The sequence below is a fragment of the Pristiophorus japonicus genome, chromosome 26 (genome assembly GCF_044704955.1).
Source record: "Pristiophorus japonicus isolate sPriJap1 chromosome 26, sPriJap1.hap1, whole genome shotgun sequence".
In the NCBI taxonomy this organism is placed as follows: Eukaryota; Metazoa; Chordata; class Chondrichthyes; family Pristiophoridae; genus Pristiophorus; species Pristiophorus japonicus.
The window spans coordinates 14,739,596-14,758,373 of record NC_092002.1 but is presented as its reverse complement, the minus strand read 5'-3'; the positions used below and the strand labels follow the sequence as shown (position 1 = coordinate 14,758,373).

Genomic DNA, 18,778 nt, shown 5'->3' with positions numbered 1-18,778 from the left:
CTCACACTTTCTGACATTGTATTCCATCTGCCAAACCTTAGCCCATTAGTTTAACCTATCCAAATCTCCTTACAGCCTCTCTGAGTCCTCTACACACCCGCTTTCCCACTAATCTTAGTGTCATCTGCAAATTTTGTTGCACTACACTCTGTCCCCTCTTCTAGGTCATCTATGTATATTGTAAACAGTTGTGGTCCCAGCACTGATCCCTGTGGCACACCACTAACCACCGATTTCCAACCCGAAAAGGACCCATTTATCCCGACTCTCTGCTTTCTGTTCGCCAACCAATTCTCGATCCATGCTAATACATTTCCTCTGACTCCGCGTACTTTTATCTTCTGCAGTAACCTTTTGTGTGGCACCTTATCGAATGCTTTTTGGAAATCTAAATACACCACATCCATCGGTACACCTCTATCCACCATGCTCGTTATATCCTCAAAGAATTCCAGTAAGTTAGTTAAACATGATTTCCCTTTCATGAATCCATGCTGCGTCTGCTTGATTGCACTATTCCTATCTGGATGTCCCGCTATTTCTTCCTTAATGATAGTTTCAAGCATTTTCCCCACTACAGATGTTAAACTAACCGGCCTATAGTTACCTGCCTTTTGCCTGCCCCCTTTTTTAAACAGAGGCGTTACATTAGCAGCTTTCCAATCCGCTGGTACCTCCCCAGAGTCCAGAGAATTTTGGTAGATTATAACGAATGCATCTGCTATAACTTCCGCCATCTCTTTTAATACCCTGGGATGCATTTCATCAGGACCAGAGGACTTGTCTACCTTCAGTCCCATTAGCCTGTCCAGCACTACCCCCCTAGTGATAGTGATTGTCTCAAGGTCCTCCCTTCCCACATTCCTGTGGCCTGCAAATTTTGGCATGGTTTTTGTGTCTTCCACTGTGAAGACGGAAGCAAAATAATTGTTTACGGTCTCAGCCATTTCCACATTTCCCATTATTAAATCCCCCTTCTCATCTTCTAAGGGACCAACATTTACTTTAGTCACTCTTTTCCGTTTTATATATCTGTAAAAGCTTTTACTATCTGTTTTTGCGCAAGTTTACCTTCGTAATCTATCTTCCCCTTCTTTATTGCTTTTTTAGTCATTCTTTGCTGTTGCTTAAAATTTTCCCAATCATCTAGTTTCCCACTAACCTTGGCCACCTTATATGCATTGGTCTTTGATTTGATGCTTTCCTTTATTTCCTTGGTTATCCATGGCTGGTTATCCCTTCTCTTGCCACCCTTCTTTTTCACTGGAATATATTTTTGTTGCGCAAAGAGCTCCTTAAAAGTCCTCCACTGTTCCTCAATTGTGCCACCATTTAGTCCTTGTTTCCAGTCTACTTTAGCCAACTCTGCCCTCATCCCACTGTAGTCCCCTTTGTTTAAGCATAGTACGCTCGTTTCTGACACAACTTCCTCATCCTCAATCTGTATTATAAATTCAACCATACTGTGATCACTCATTCCGAGAGGATCTTTTACTAGGAGATCGTTTATTTTTCCTGTCTCATTACACAGGACCAGATCTAAGATGACTTGCTCCCTTGTAGGTTCTGTTACATACTGTTCTAAGAAACAATCCCGTATGCATTCTATGAATTTCTCCTCCAGGCTACCCCGTGCAATTTGATTTGACCAAACGATATGTAGGTTAAAATCCCCCATGACTACTGCCGTTTCTTTTTCACATGCCTCCATTATTCCCTTGATTATTGCCCGCCCCACCGTGAAGTTATTATTTGGGGGCCTATAAACTACGCCGACCAGTGACTTTTTCCCCTTACTATCTCTAATCTCCACCCACAATGATTCAACATTTTGTTCATTGGAGCCAATATCATCCCTCACAACTGCCCTGATATCATCCTTTATTAACAGAGCTACCCCACCTCCTTTCCCTTCTTGTCTATCTTTCCGAATTGTCAGATACCCCTATATGTTTAATTCCCAATCTTGGCCCCCTGCAACCATGTCTCTGTAATGGCCACCAAATCATACCCATTTGTAATGATTTGTGCCGTCAACTCATTTACTTTATTTCAAATGCTGTGTGCATTTAGGTAGAGTGTTTTCATCCTAGTTTTTAAACCATGATTTTTAGTTTTTACCCCTCCTGCAGCCCTTTTATATTCAGTGGCCCTTTTTGTTTCTTGCCTTTGGTTTCTCTTCCCTCCACTTTTACTCATCTCTTTTCTGTCTTTTGTTTTTGTCTCCTTTTTGTTTCCCTCTGTCTCCCTGTATTGGTTCCCATCCCCCTGCCATATTAGTTTAATTCCTCCCCAACTAGCAAACACTCCCCCTAGGACATTGATCCGGTCCTGCACAAGCGCAGACCGTCCAGTTTGTACTGGTCCCACCTCCCCCAGAACCTGTTCCAATGCCTCACGAATTTGAATCTCTCCCTGCTGCACCACTGCTCAAGCCACGTATTCATCTGTGCTATCCTGCGATTCCTACTCTGACTAGCACATGGCACTGGTAGCAATCCCAAGATTACTACTTTTGAGGTCCCACTCCAGCCCACACCAGCCTCTGAGTGCATTGAGGATTAGCCCTGCATAAAGCTGATTGCATCCTAATCCGAGCAAGTATTGTTGCTCCATAAAACATTATTTAATCAGTCGTTAATCCGCCCCTGCTCTCTCAGGCCAGCCACAGCCTCCCCATGTGATTAGTTCATAAAATGCACAAGAAGCCAGAATTGGAGAAGCACAGATATCTCGGGGGTGTGGGGGGATGGTTGTGGGGCTGGAGGAGATTACAGACATCGGGAGGTGCGAGGCCATGGAGGGTTATGAAAACAAGGATGAGAATTTTAAAATCGAGGTGTTGCTTAACTGGGAGCTTCTGTAGGTGAGCGAGCACACGGGGTGATTGGTGAACGGGATTTGGTGCTAAAATTATGAGGAGTGTGGATCATTCACAGGCGGTCCCTCGACTTGCTTCCATCAGAGTTCACAGATGTTTCAATGAAGGACTCGATGTTCCAGTCCTGAACTCCAATCGAGGGGGTGGAAGATACCTGTGCATGGAATTTTTTAATGTGTGGTGACCGTTGCACACCAGCCACCACACGGGCTTGACAGAGCTAGGTCTTGGTCCAGTGAAAAGGGTTAACCAGGGCGACTGGAGACCAGCTCTGCTGCACAGACCTAGTGCGCGCACATATCGCAGTGTGGGCTGGGCCCGTGCTGCCCCTGGGCCCTCGACTCTTTTGGGCCCTGTACAATAGGGGTGTGGATAGAGTGCATAGGAAGGACCTGCTTCCATTGGCAGAGGGGTCAACTACCAGGGGGCATAGATTTAAAGTAATTAGGGGGAGGTTTAGAGGAGATATGGGGGGAAATGTCTTCACCCAGAAGGCGGTGGGGGTCTGGAACTCACTGCCTGAAAGGGTGGTAGAGGCAGAAACCCTCACCACATTTAAAAAGTACTTGGATGTGCTCTTGAGGTGCTGTAACCTACAGGGCTACAGGCCAAGAGCTGGAAAGTGGGATTAGGCTGGGTAGCTCTTGGTCGGCCGGCGCGGACATGATGGGCCGAAATGGCCTCCTTCCGTGCTGTAAACTTCTATGATTTTTCTATGATTCAACCACTTGCTGCTGAACTATTTCCATGTGAAAGATGGGTCAGAATTCATTGCTGGAATGGGTGGGGATTATTCGGGGCTGTCGGTTTAAGCACCTGCCGTGATGTTGTTCAATTTGGACAATGGAAAGAGTAATGATAGTGGGCTACTGATTCCAAGGGTACCTTTCATTAAAGACAAATCACTCACTAATTATTATTTCATAAACTGATTGCTTTTTTTTGGTCTAGCTAAGTCTATGATCTAATGGTGACCTTTAAAAAAATTATACAGCGCCTTTTGCAACCATCGGACGTCTCAAAGCACTTTACAGCCAATGAAGTACTTTTCAAGTCTGGTCACTGTTGTGATGTGGGATACGTGGCAGCCAAATTGTGCACAGCAAACAACAACGTGATAATGGCCAGATAATCTGTTTTTAGTGATGTTAGTTGTGGGATAAATATTGGCCAGGACACCAGGGATAACTGCCCTGCTCTTCTTTGAAATAGTGCCATGGGATCGTTTGTGTCCACCTGAGAGAGCAGACGGGGCCTCGGTTTAACGTCTCATTCAAAAGACAGCACCTCCGACAGTGCGGCGCTCTCTCGGCACTGCACTGGGAGTGTCAGCCTGGATTTTTGTGCTCAAGTCTCTGCAGTGGGATGTGATCCCACAACCTTCTGACTCAGAGGCGAGGGCGCTACCCACTGAGCCACTGATTGGCTGAAAGAAAAGAACAGGACATGGACATTTTGAGGCGAGGTATTCATCTGTGACTGATTAAAAAGAAAAATTTGCAGGAATATGTGGAAAGAGCAGCGGGTGTGATACTGATTGGGAGCTCTTTCAGAGAACCGGCACAGGCACGATGGGCCGAATGGCCTCCTGCTGTGTTGATGGCTCTGTGATTGTATTAATGGAAACTAATGCAACACAAGACTTGGGACTAAACCCAGTACCTGCCTAGTCGCAAAAGAAAAATACTGCGGATACTGGAATCTGAAATAAAATCAGAAAATGCTGGAAATCTCAGCGGGTCAGGCAGCATATGAGGAGAGAAAAACCGAGTTAACGTTTTAGGTCGACGACCCTTTGTCAGAATTGGCGAATGTTCTTAAGGAATGCTGAAAGGAGGGAGGGGAAGAAAGAACAAAAGGGAAGGTCTGTGACAGGGTGGAAGGCAGGAGAGATTAGAGACACAAAAGGGATGCTGGGCCGAATTGAAATGGTAATGACAGAAGTTAGAAAAGGATTAGTCGAGATAGGGTGTGAATGACAGAATAATTACCAGCTACCATTATAGACAAAGAGAAAAAACCATAAGATTGGGGCAGGCAGCCCAAAACGGGCAGAGTTAGTATTCTGAAATTATTGAACTCGATGTTGAGACCAGGAGCTGTAAAGTGCCTAAACGAAAGATGAGGTGCTGTCCCTCGAGCTTGCGTTGAGCTTCATTGGAACAGTGTAGGAGGCCGAGGACAGAGAGGTCAGAGTGGGACTGGAGCGGGGAATTAAAGTGACAGGCGACCGGAAGCTCAGGGTCACACTTGCGGATTGAATGGAGGTGCTCCGCAAAGCGGGCACGCAATCTACGCTTGGTCTCCCCAATGTAGAGGAGACCACATCGTCAGCAGCGAATACAGTATACTACGTTGAAAGAAGTACAAGTAAATCGCTGTTTCACCTGGAAGGAATATTTGGGGCCCTGGTCAGTGGGACGGGAGGAGGTCAAAGGGCAGGTGTTGCATCTCCTGCGCTTGCACGGGAAGGTACCGTGGGAAGAGGAGGGGGTGCTGGGAGTGACTGCAGAATGGACCAGGGTGTCGCGGAGTGAGCGGTCCCTTCGGAATGCAGGGAGGGGAGGGGAGGGGACGATGTGACTGGAGGTGATGGAAATGGCGGAGGATGATCCATTGAACGTGGAGGCTGGTGGGGTGAAAGGTGAGGACAAGGGGAACCCTGTCATGGTTCGGAGAGGGAAGGGAAACATAGAAACATAGAAAATAGATGCAGGAGTAGGCCATTCGGCCCTTCAAGCCTGCACCACCATTCAATAATATCATGGTTGATCATTCACCTCAGTACCTCTTTCCCACTCTCTCCATATCTCTTGATCACTTTAGCCGTAAGGGCCATATCTAACTCCCTCTTGAATATATCCAATGAACTGGCATCAACAACTCTCTGTGGTAGGGAATTCCACAGGTTAACAACTCTCTGGGTGAAGAAGTTTCTCCTCATCTTGGTCCTAAATGGCTCACTCCTTATCCTTAGATTATGTCCCTTGGTTCTGGACTTCCCCAACATCGGGAACATTCTTCCTGTATCTAACCTGTCCCGTCCCGTCAGAATTTTATAAATTTCTATGAGATCTCCTCTCATCCTTCTAAACTCAAGTGAATACAGGCCCAGTCGATCCAGTCTCTCCTCATATGTCAGTCCTGCCATCCTGGGAATCAGTCTGGTGAACCTTCGTTGCACTCCCTCAATAGCAAGAATGTCCTTCCTCAGATTAGGAGACCAAACTGAACACAATATTCCAGGTGAGGCCTCACCAAAGCCCTGTACAACTGCTCTTGTACTCAAATCCCCTAGCTATGAAGGCCAACATACCATTTGCCTTCTTCAATGCCTGCTGTACCTGCATGCCAACTTTCAATGACTGATGAGCCATGACACCCAGGTCTCGTTGCACCTCCCCTTTTCCTAATCTGTCACCATTCAGATAATATTCTGCCTTCGTGTTTTTGCCCCCAAAGTGAATAACCTCACATTTATCCATATTATACTGCATCTGTCATGCATTTGTCCACTCACCTAACCTGTCCAAGTCACCCTGCAGCCTCTTAGCATCCTCCTCACAGCTCATACCGCCACCCAGCTTAGTGTCATCTGCAAACTTGGAGATATTACACTCAATTCCTTCATCCAAATCATTAATGTATATTGTAAATAGCTGGGGTCCCAGCACTGAGCCCTGTGGCACCCCACTAGTCACTGCCTGCCATTCTGAAAAGGACCCATTTATCCCAACTCTCTGCATTCCTGTCTTCCAACCAGTTCTCTATCCACGTCAGTACATTACCCCCAAAACCATGTGCTTTAATTTTGCACACCAATCTCTTGTGTGGGACCTTGTCAAAAGCCTTTTGAAAGTCCAAATACACCACATCGACTGGTTCTCCCTTGTCCATCTACTAGTTACATCCTCAAAAAATTCTAGAAGATTTGTCAAGCATGATTTCCCTTTCATAAATCCATGCTGACTTGGATTGATCCTGTCACTGCTTTCCAAATGCGCTGCTATTTCATCTTTAATAATTGATTCCAACATTTTCCTCACTACTGGTGTCAGGCTAACTGGTCTACAATTACTCGTTTTCTCTCTCCCTCCTTTTTTAAAAAGTGGAGTTACATTAGCTACCCTCCAGTCCACAGGAACTGATCCAGAGTCGATAGACTGTTGGAAAATGATCACCAATGCATCCACTATTTCTCGGGCCACTTCCTTAAGTACTCTGGGATGCAGACTATCAGGCCCCGGGGATTTATCGGCCTTCAATCCCATCAATTTCCCCAACACAATTTCCCGCCTCATAAGGATTTCCTTCAGTTCCTCCTTCTCACTAGACCCTTGGTACCCTAGTATTTCGGAAGGTTATTTGTGTCTTCCTTCGCGAAGACAGAACCAAAGTATTTGTTCAACTGGTCTGGGATTTCTTTGTTCCTCATTATAAATTCACCTGAATCTGACTGCAAGGGACCTCTTCAAATATCAAAAAAGCTTCAAATAGAAGCTTTTGCAGTTAGTTTTTATGTTCCCAGCAAGCTTCCTCTCATACTCTATTTTCCCCCTCATAATTAAACCCTTTGTCCTCCTCTGCTGAATTCCAAATTTCTCCCAGTCCTCAGGTTTGCTTCTGGCCAATTTATATGCCTCTTCCTTGGATTTAACACTATCCTTAATTTTCCTTGTTAGCCACGATTGAGCCACCTTCCCCGTTTTATTTTTACTCCAGACAGGGATGTATAATTCTAGAAGTTCATCCATGTGATCTTTAAATGTTTGCCATTGCCTATCCGCCGTCAACCCTTTAAGTATCACTCGCCAGTCTATTCTAGTCAATACGTGTCTCATACCATCGAAGTTACCTTTCCTTAAGTTCAGGACCCTAGTCTCTGAATTAACTGTGTCACTCGCCATCTTAATTAAGAATTCTACCATATTATGGTCACTCGTCCCCAAGGGGCCTCGCACAACAAGATTGCTAATTAGTCCTCTCTCATTACACATCACCCAGTCTAGGATGGCCAGCCCGCTACACTCCAGGAAATCCTCCTCCACCGTATTGCTACCAGTTTGGTTAGCCCATAAAGTCGCCCATGATAACTGCTGTACCTTTATTGCATGCATCCCTAATTTCTTGTTTGATGCTGTCCCCAGCCTCACTACTACTGTTTGGTGGTCTGTACACAACTCCCACTAGCGTTTTCTGCCCTTTGGTATTCCGCAGCTCCACCCATACAGATTCCACATCATCCAAGCTATTGTCCTTCCTTACTACTGCGTTAATTTCCTATTTAACCAGCAACGCTACCCCACCTCCCTTTCCTTCCTGTCTATCTTCCTGAATGTTGAATATCCCTGGATGTTGAGTTCCCAGCCTTGGTCACCCTGGAGCCATGTCTCCACGATGCCAATTGTACCATATTCATTAATTGCTGCCTGTGCAGTTAATTCGTCCACCTTATTACGAATACTCCTCGCATTGAGGCACAGAGCCTTCAGGCTTGTCTTTTTAACACACTTTGCCCCTTTAGAATTTTGCTGTAATGTGGGTGAGAGCAGAGGTGCAGGAAATCGAACGGACACGGTCGAGGGCCATGTTAACCACGGCGGAGGGGAATCCTTGGTTGAGGAAAAAGGAAGACATGTCAGAGGCACTAGTGTGAAAGGTGGCGTCGTCAGAGCAGATGCGACAGAGACGGAGAAACTAGGAGAATGGAATGGAGTCCTTACAGGATGCGGGGTGAGAGGAAGTGTAGTCCAGGTAGGTGTGGGAGTCAGTGGGCCGATAGTGGATACTGGTTGAAAGCCTATCCCCAGAGATGGAGACGGAGAAGTCGAGGAAGGGAAGGGAAGAGTCGGAGATGGACCATGTGAAGGTGAGGGAAGGGTGGAAATTGGATGCAAAGTGAATGAAATTTTCTAGTTCAGGGCGAGAGCAGGAAACGGCACCGATACAGTCATCAATGTCCCGGGAAAAGAGGTGAGGGAGGGGACCCGAGTAGGACTGGAACAAAGAATGTTCCACATATCCCACGAAAAGGCAAGCATAGCTCGACCCATGCGGGTTCCCATAGCAACACCTTTAATTTGGAGAAAGTGAGTGGAGTTAAAGGAGAAGTTGTTCAATGTGAGAACAAGTTCAGCCAGGCGGAGGAGTGTGGTGGGGGATGGGGACTGGTTGGGCCTCTGCTCGAGGAAGAAGCGGAGCGCCCTCAGGCCGTCCTGATGGGGGATGGAAGTGCAGAGGGATTGATCGTCCATGGAGGAAAGGAAATGGCTGGGGCCGGGAAACTATTAAAGTGACGGAGGGCGTTGGAGGAGTCGTGGATGTAGGTGGGAAGAGCGTGGAGAAGAGGAGAAAAAATAGAGTTGAGATAGGAAAAAATAAGTACTGTGGGGCAAGAACAGCTTAAACAATGGGTCTACCGGGGTCCACCTTCCTAGTCTCTATGGCTGAGATACACTGCATAATCAACAACATAGTGAATCATCCCAAGGCCCTTCACAGGAGTATTATGAGATAAAAAATTTGACACCGAGCCGAATAAGTAGAAATTAGCGCAGGTGACCAAAAGCTTGGTCAAAGAGGGAGGTTTAAAGGAATGTCATGAAGGAGGAAAGAGAGGTAGAGAGGCGGAGAGGTTTAGGGAGGGAGTTCCAGAGCTTGGGGCCCAGGCAACAGAAGGCACGGCCACCAATGGCTGAGCGATTATAATCAGGGCTGCTCAGGAGGGCAGAATTAGAGGAGTGCAGATATCTCAGGGGGGTTGTGGGGCTGGAGGAGATTACAGAGATAGGGAGGGGCGAGGCCATGGAGGGATTTGATAATAAGGATGAGAATTTTGAAATCGGGCCGTTGCTTTAGCAGTGTAATATATTGTGCATTGCATTGCACAGCACTCCTCCCCTTCCAAAACGGCATATAATCTGACCAATGCCACGGGAGAGCTGCTATTCTAATAGTCTTGCATCTGTCACATTGCAGTCCAAATATTACACTCCAGACTCTGTACTCCAGATGTCACACTGCAGACGTTACATCTCAAAAGATGCAAAGGTGTGAGGATGGGGTGGTGGTGAGAAGGGGGAGGGGGTAGGATGGGGTGGGGTGGGGAGGCAGTGAGAAGAAGGTGGGTAGGGGGTGAGGATGGGGTGCAGGTGGGGAGGGGGTGGGGAGGGGGTGAGGATGGAGTGCAGGTGGGGAGGGGGTGGGGTTGGGAGGGGGTGGGGAGAGGGTGAGGATGGGGTGGGAGTGGGGGATTAGAGGAGCGCAGAGATCTCGGAGGGTTGTGGGGCTGGAGGAGATTATGTGATAGGGAAGGGGTGAAGCCCATGGAGGAATTTGAAAACAAGGATGAGAATTTTGAAATCGAGGCGTTGCTTAACCGGGAGCCAATGTCGGTCAGCGACCACAGTGGGTGATGGGTGAACGGGACTTGGTGCGAGTTAGGACACGGGCAGCTAAGTTTTGGATCACCTCTAGTTTACATAGAGTAGGATGTGAGATCTCTGAGGCATCCAAGGAGCTTAATGCCTTCTTCCTCTCTCTCTGGGCAGCGTACTGGAATTGTGTGTTGCGTCTTCAGCAGGGTCATCAACGCTGCAGGAAATAAATATTCATTTCCTGGGGAGATAAAGCATCTGGTGTTAAAAAATGGTGTGTTTTGTTTTTTGTCATATTCTTTAAACATTTTTGTTTGTTGGACGTAAAAATATAGGAGATAGGAAACAGGTTGTTTGACTGGGCAGGGTGGTTGGAGATGGGAAGCCAAGTGATGAAGCCTCTGGGAATGCAGCCAACTAGAGTTGGCAAGACTGCTCTTAAAGGCTATGAAACAGAAACTATTTCGATACGAGGAGGTAGATTTTGACTCCCACATAACAACTGGACCTTTGGTCGAGGTTCCGGAGAGTGAAATGGAGAGGCACAGGGGGTTTAGGGAAGGAATTCCAGAGAGTGGGACCAAGGCGGGTAAGGGCACAGCCATGGTCATCATCTTCAGGGGAGGAACATAAGAATTAGGAAAGAAAGAAAGACTTGGATTTATATAGCGCCTTTCACGACCACCTGATGTCTCAAAGCGCATTACAGCCAATGAAGTACTTTTGGAGTGTAGTCACTGTTGTAATGTGGGCAATGCGACAGCCAGTTTGCTCACAAGCAAGCTCCCGCACACAGCAAATGAAAAGGACCAGATAATCTGCTTTTGTTACGTTGATTGAGGGATAAATATTGGCCAGGATCAGACGCAGGAGTAGGCCATTCGGCCCTTCGAGCCTGCTCTGCTGATCTTCTACCTCAACTCCACTTTCCCCACTACTGATGTCAGGCTAACTGGTCTATAATTACCCGTTTTCTCTCTCCTTTTTTAAAAAGTGGTGTTACATTAGTTACCCTCCAGTCCATAGAAACTGATCCAGAGTCGATAGACTGTTGGAAAATGATCACCAATGCATCCACTATTTCTAGGGATACTTCCTTAAGTACTCTGGGATGCAGACAATCAGGCCCCAGGGATTTATCGGCCTTCAATCCCATCAATTTCCCTAACACAATTTCCCGCCTAATAAGGATTTCCTTCAGTTCCTCCTTCTCACTGGACCCTCGGTCCCCTAGTATTTCCAGAAGGTTATTTGTATCTTCCTTCGTGAAGACAGAATCAAAGTATTTGTTTAACTGATCTGCCATTTCTTTGTTCCCCATTATAAATTCACCTGAATCTGACTGCAAGGGACCTACTTTTTTTTTCACTAATCTTTTTCTCTTCACATATCTATCGAAGCTTTTGCAGTCACTTTTTATGTTCTCAGCAAGCTTCCTCTCATATTCTATTTTCCCCCTCCTAATTAAACCCTTTGTCCTCCTCTGTGTATTACAAAATTCTCCCAGTCCTCAGGTTTGCTGCTTTTTCTGGCCAATTTATATGCCTCTTCCTTGGATTTAACACTATCCTTTATTTCCTTTGTTAGCCACGGTTGAGCCACCTTCCCCGTTTTATTTTTACTCCAGGCAGGGATGTACAATTGTTGAAGTTCATCCATGTGATCTTTAAATGTTTGCCATTGCCTAACCACCGTCAACCCTTTAAGTATCATTCTCCAGACTATACTAGCCAATTCACGTCTCATACCATCAAAGTTACCTTTCCTTAAGTTCAGGACCCTAGTCTCTGAATTAACTGTGTCGCTCTCCATCTTAATAAAGAATTCTACCATATTATGGTTACTCTTGCCCAAGGGGCCTCACACAACAAGATTGCAAATTAGCCCTTTCTCATTACACATCACCCAGTCTAGGATGGCCAGCCCTCTAGTTGGTTCCTCGACATATTGGTCTCGAAAACCAACCCTAATACACTCCAGGAAATCCTCCTCCACCGCATTGCTACCACTTTAGTTAGCCCAATCAATATAGACCGGTTAGCCTAACATCGGTAGTGGGGAAAATGTTGGAATCAATTATTAAAGATGAAATAGCAGCACATTTGGAAAGCAGTGACGGGATCAGTCCAAGTCAGCATGGATTTATGAAAGGAAAATCCTGCTTGACAAATCTTCTCGCATTTTTTGAGGATGTAACTGGTAGAGTGGACAAGGGAGAACCAGTGGATGTGGTGTATTTGGACTTTCAAAAGGCCTTTGACAAGGTCCCACAGAAGAGATTGGTGTGCAAAATTAAAACACATGGTATTGGGGGTAGTATACTGACGTGGATAGAGAACTGGTTGGCAGACAGGAAGCAGAGAGTCGGGATAAATGGGTCCTTTTCAAAATGGCAGGCAGTGACTAGTGGGGTGCCGCAGGGCTCAGTGCTGGGACCCCAGCTCTTTACAATATATATTAATGATTTGGATGAGGGAATTGAGCATAATATCTCCATGTTTGCAGATGACACTAAGCTGGGTGGCAGTGTGAGCTGTGAGGAGGACGCTAAAAGGCTGCATGGTGACATGGACAGGTTAGGTGAATGGGCAAACGCGTGGCAGATGCAGTATAATGTGGATAAATGTGAGGTTATCCACTTTGGTGGCAAAAACACGAAGGCAGAATATTATCTGAATGGCAGCAGATTAGGAAAAGGGGAGGTGCAACGAGACCGGAGTGTCATGGTACATCAGTCATTGAAAGTCGGCATGCAAGTACAGCAAGCGGTGAAGAAGGCAAATGGTATGTTGACCTTCATAGCTAGGGGATTTGAGTACAGGAGCAGGGAGGTCTTACTGCAGTTGTACAGGGCATTAGCGAGGCCTCACCTGGAATATTGTGTTCAGTTTTGGTCTCCTAATCTGAGGAAGGACGCTCTTGCTATTGAGGGAGTGCAACAAAGGTTCATCAGTCTGATTCCTGGGATGGCAGGACTGACATATGAGGAGAGACTGGATCGACTGGGCCTGTATTCACTGGAGGTTAGAAGGATGAGAGGGTATCTCATAGAGACATATAAAATTCTGACGGGACTGGACAGGTTCGATGCAGGAAGAATGTTCCCGATGTTGGGGAAGTCCAGAACCTGGGGACATAATCTAAGGATAAGGGGTAAGCCATTTAGGACTGAGATGAGGAGAAACTTCTTCACCCAGAGAGTTGTTAACCTGTGGAATTCCCTGCCGCAGAGAGTTGTTGATGCCAGTTCATTGGATATATTCAAGAGGGAGTTAGATATGGCCCTTACGGCTAAAGGGATCAAGGGGTATGAAGAGAAAGCGGGAAAGGGGTACTGAGGTGAATGATCAGCCATGATCATATTGAATGGCAGTTCAGGCTCGAAGGGCCGAATGGTCTGCTCCTGCACCTATTTTCTATGTTTCTATGTTTCTATCCACATATACCTCGATTCCCTTAGTATCCAAAAATCTATCGATCTCTGCCTGAAAGACTAAGCTCCCACTGAGAGGAGGAGCAAAGACTGGAGGGAGAGGGTAATGGTTGATTGATGTTTTTTGTGACTGGAAGGATGTTTCCAATGGGGTTCCGCAGGGCTCAGTACTAGGTCCCTTGCTTTTTGTGGTATCCATCAATAATCTAGACTTGAATGTAGGGGGTATGATTAAGAAGTTTTCAGATGATACATTGGCTGTGTGGTTGATAATGAAGAAGAAAGCTGTAGACTGCAGGAAGATATCAATCAACTTGTCAGGTGGGCAGAACAGTGGCAAATGGAATTCAATCCCGAGAAGTGTGAGGTAATACATTTGGGGAGGGCTAACAAGGCAAGGGAATACACATTAATGATGGGACACTGAGAAGTGTAGAGGAACATCGGGACCTTGGAGTGTACGTCCACAGATCCCTGACGGTAGCAGGCTAGGTAGATAAGGTGGTTAAAAAGGCATACGGAATGCTTGCCTTTATTAGCCGAGGCTTAGAATACAAGAGAAGGGGGGAGGGGGGGGTTATGCTTGAACTGTATAAAACATGAGTTAGGCCACAGCTGGAGTACTGCATGCAGTTCTGGTCACCGCATTACAGGAAGTATGTGATTTCATTGGAGAGTGTGCAGAGGAGATTTACGAGGATGTTGCCGGGAGTGGGAAATCTTAGCTATGAGGAAAGATTGGCTAGGCTGGGTTGAGGGGAGACCTCATTGAGGTGTATAAAGTTATGAGGGGCCTAGATATAGTGAATAAAAAGGGCCTATTTCCCTCAGCAGAATGGTCAACAACCAAGCGGCATTAATTTAAGGTAATTGGTAGGTTTTGTCATGTATGTATGCTTGGGTTTACTAGACACCAGGTGGCGCCACTGTCGGAGGTCATTGGGCTGTGCGCACGTGTGTGCGGCCCAGGTATAAATGGCCAGCCACCTTGTAATGTAATCATTTTTGGGCCCTAATAAAGTAGAGCTAGGTTTGTACCTGTTCAGAGTTTACAGTATTCAGTCTATTGAGTTATTGCATATACAACAGGTTTAGAGGGGATTTGAGGGGAAATGTTTTCACCCAGAGGGCGGTGGTGGTCTGGAACTCATGGCCCGAAAGGGTGATAGAGGCAGAAATCCTCACCACATTTAAAAAGTACTTGGATGCGCACTTGAAATGCTGTAACCTACAGGGCTACGGACCGAGAGCTGGAAAGTGTGATTAGGCTGGGTCGCCTCTTGTCGGCCGGCATGGACACGATGGGCCGAAATGGCCTCCCTCCGTGCTGTAAATTTCTCTGATTCTATGATTACTGATGCACACAGAAGGAAGCTCAGTGAAGCTCAGCCGATAGTGGCGGAAGAGTTGGTATAAACCGAGGATGTTGCCATGAGTGGGGAATCTTAGCTATGAGGACAGATTAGATAGGCTGGATTCCTTTTCCTTGGAACAGAGGAGGCTGAGGGGAGACCTCATTGGGGTGTATAAAGTTATGAGGGGCCTAGATATAGTGAATAGAAAGGGCCTATTTCCCTCAGCAGAGGGGTCAACAACCAGGGGGCATTATTTTAAAGTAATTGGTAGGTTTAGAGGGGATTTGAGGGGAAATTTCTTCACCCAGAAAGCCACGATTGAGTCTGCCTCCAGCACCCTCTCAGGCAGCGCATTCCAGAACCTAACCCTCGCTGCGTAAAAAAGTTAAATCCCTCTGCCTCCACTTCCCTCCCCTCCATTAAAGTCCTCAAAATCTACTTCTCTGACTCCAAATTTTATGTCACCCTTCCTAATGTCATGTTCGTTGGTTTGTCATTCGCCTTTCCCTTACACCTCTGTCACTCGCTCGGGATGTTTTTTCTGCTATAAATTCCAGTAGTTGTTGATGCAGGGTCCCTGGAAGTACCGAGGCCTCCTCCTGAGTCGGGCTCCCAAAAGCCTCCAGAGACAAAGCCTATATGGCAGTCTGGACCAGTACTGGAGACCTAGGCTTCCATTTCCTGTAGCGGGCCTTCGAGAGAGAAGGTCAGGAACAAAATATAGGAAATTGCCGAGAGAAACAGAGGTACAAGTTTAAAAAAAATTAATCTAACCACATATCAGGGTGACATAGAAAGAGAGAAAAGACTTGCATTTATATAGCACCTTTCACAACCTCAGGACATCCCAAAGCGCTTCACAACCAATGAAGTACTTTTAAATACACAATTACATTGAACATTGTAGAGCTAGAGTTCTGTTTATCACTGTAGTCACCGTTCTATGTAGAAAATGCAGCAGCCAATTTTCGCACAGCAAGCTCCCACAACCGGAAATTAAATATATGACCAGATGATCAGCTTTAGGTGTTGGTTGATTTGAGGGATCATTATTGGCCAGGGCACCAGTAAAATTCCCCTGCTTTTCTTTAAATAGTGCCACAGGATCTTTAGCATCCATCGGAGAGAGCAGGCAAGGTTTCAGTTTTAACTTCTCATCCAAAAGTTAACACCTCCAATGGTGCAGAACAACTTCAGTCCTAGATTTCTGTGCTCAAGTTTCATGGAGTGGGACTTGAACCCTCAAGCCTTTGACTCAAAGGCGCAAGTGCTACCTGTAACGAGATCATGTATAGCGCCCTCTAGCTAGGAGGTATTGGGAGCTGTATTGAGAGAGAGGGTCTGTGAAGGAACGCCATCTTAAATCTAAACATGGGTCTCTGAGGTCTCCCTAATGAATAGAGTGAAGTTGAAGTAAGAGTGTTCAAGAGACGATAAAATACACTACCCATTGAGCCACAGCTGACACCCAAGAACAGGTGGTCACTGTGCTATGGTGTGTTACAGTGTGGGTCATGCCCATTACTTCACAGAGTCACAATAACCTCACTGTCAGGGGCAATAACTAGGGGCAACCTTGATATTTTTGTTTTTTATTTATTCGTTCATGGGATGTGGGTGCCACCTGCAAGGCCAGCGTTTATTGCCCATCCCTAATTGCCCTCGAGAAGAACCAATGTTATTTTTGTAGCAGTTTGGTGCAACCAAGTGGCCCGCTCAGCCAATTCCCAGGGCAGTTAAGAGTCAACCACATTGCTGTAGGTCTGGAGTCACATATAGGTCCAGACCGGGAAAGGGCGGCAGATTTCCTTCCCTAAAAGGACTTTAGTGAACCAGATGGGTTTTTACAACAGTCATGGTCACCATTACTGATACTCGCTTTTTTAATTCCAGATTTATTTAATTAGCTGAATTTATATTCCCCAGCTGCCGTGATGGCGATTTGAACTCGTGTCTCTGGATCATTAGTCCAGGCCTCGGGATCACTAGTCCAGTGACATTACCACTATCCTACCGTTCCCAATTATCAAAACAGTTTACTTCAATAAAAACTCATTAATAAGATGGCATGTGTAATATTCCATCAGCTTTGAGCAGCTTGACTTTAGTGTCAGCTGTGGCTCAGTGGGCAGCACTCTTGCCTCTGAGTCAGAAGGTTGTGGGTTCAAGTCCCACTCCAGGGACTTGAGCACAAAAATCTAGGCTGACACTCCCAGTGCAGTGCTGAGGGAGTGCTACACTGTCGGAGGTGCCGTCTTTCTGATGAGACGATAAACTGAGGCCCCATCTGCTCTCTCAGGTAGATGTAAAAGATCCCGTGACACTATTTCGAAGAAGAGTAGGGGAGTTATCCCCGGTGTCCTGGCCAATATTTATCCCTCAATCAACATAACAAAAACAAATTATCTGGTCATTATCACATTGCTGTTTGTGGGAGCTTGCTGTGCGCAAATTGACTGTTGCCTTTCCCACATGACAACAGTGATGACATTTCAAAAAGAACTTCATTGGCTGTAAAGTGCTTTGAGATGTCTGGTGGTCAAAGGTGCTATATAAATGCAAGTCTTTCTTTAAAATGGAGCCAGATGCATTGGGTTGGGATCAGTGACAGATGGACAAGGGTGAATCAACAGCAAATAACTAGGACAGGCTGTTTGAACTGAAGGGCAGGTTATTTGGCCAGCAGGATCTGTCCTGCCAGCACAGAATGGGCATCCAAGGCTCAGAGATCCATTTCCATTCAACCCACGCTGAGCACAATCTTCCTTCTGGCCTCTCTGAGGTGTGCCACACATATCCTGTGTGAGAGTTTCACTGTGTTATGTTAGATGCAATGTGAGTTCCCATCTGTTTACAATAGCATTGCGCTCTGCTGCCTGTTTGTCCATCTGGACAGTGTCAGCCGTGGCTCAGTGGGCAGCACTCTCGCCTCTGAGTGAGAAGGTTGTGGGCTCAAGTCCCACTCCAGAACTTGGGCACGTAAATCCAGGCTGACACTCCCAGTGCAGTGCTGAGGGAGTGCCGCACAGTTGGAGGGGCCGTCTTTTGGATGAGACGTTAAACCGAGGCTCCGTCTGCTCTCTCAGGTGGAGGTAAAACATCTCACGGGCCAGTATTTCGAAGGAGAGCAGGGGAGTTCTCTCCGGTGTCCTGGCCAATATCCAACACCTAAATTTGCTGTGTGCAAATCGGCTGCTGTGTTTCCTACGTTACAACAGTGACTACGCTTCAAAAAGTACTTAATCGGCTGCGAAGCACTTTGGGACGTCCTGAGGTCATGAAAGGCGAACAGAAATGCAAGTCTTCCTCACTTCCTTTTGATGAGGGCCTCAATCCCAAATAACCTCTGATCCACAGCCCTGAGGCATCACGAATGGTTCCATGGTATCGCCATCATAGGCAGTCCCTCGGAATCGAGGAAGACTTGCTTCCACTTAGGTGGCTGAATGGTCCAATGCGAGAGCCACAGTCTCTGTCACGGGTGGGACAGACAGTGGTTGAGGGTAAGGGAGGGTGGGACTGGTTTGCCGCACGCTCCTTCCGCTGTCTGCGCTTGATTTCTGCATGCTCAGCGCCCTCCCGGATGCACTTCTTCCACTTAGGGCAGTCTTTGGCCAGGGACTCCCAGGTGTCGATGGGGATGTTGCACTTTATCAGGGAGGCTTTGAGGGTGTCCTTGTAACGTTTCCTCTGCCCACCTTTGGCTCATTTGCCGTGAAGGAGCCTCCACAGT

The 18,778-nt window shown here is 46.6% G+C and overlaps 1 protein-coding gene and 1 long non-coding RNA gene across 3 annotated transcripts in view; one reads left to right on the top strand and one right to left on the bottom strand.

The window, feature by feature from the left end:
- LOC139239093 (uncharacterized) overlaps positions 1-18,778 on the top strand; it is a 69,788-nt gene that overhangs the window by 6,058 nt on the left and 44,952 nt on the right. The window lies entirely within an intron of this gene.
- The window catches only part of LOC139239094 (uncharacterized), a 31,210-nt gene that overhangs the window by 11,243 nt on the left and 1,189 nt on the right, over positions 1-18,778 (bottom strand). Inside the window, exon 2 of the long non-coding RNA XR_011588600.1 lies at positions 10,352-10,498. This is a non-coding gene — a long non-coding RNA (uncharacterized lncRNA). The remainder of the gene's footprint in view (positions 1-10,351; positions 10,499-18,778) is intronic.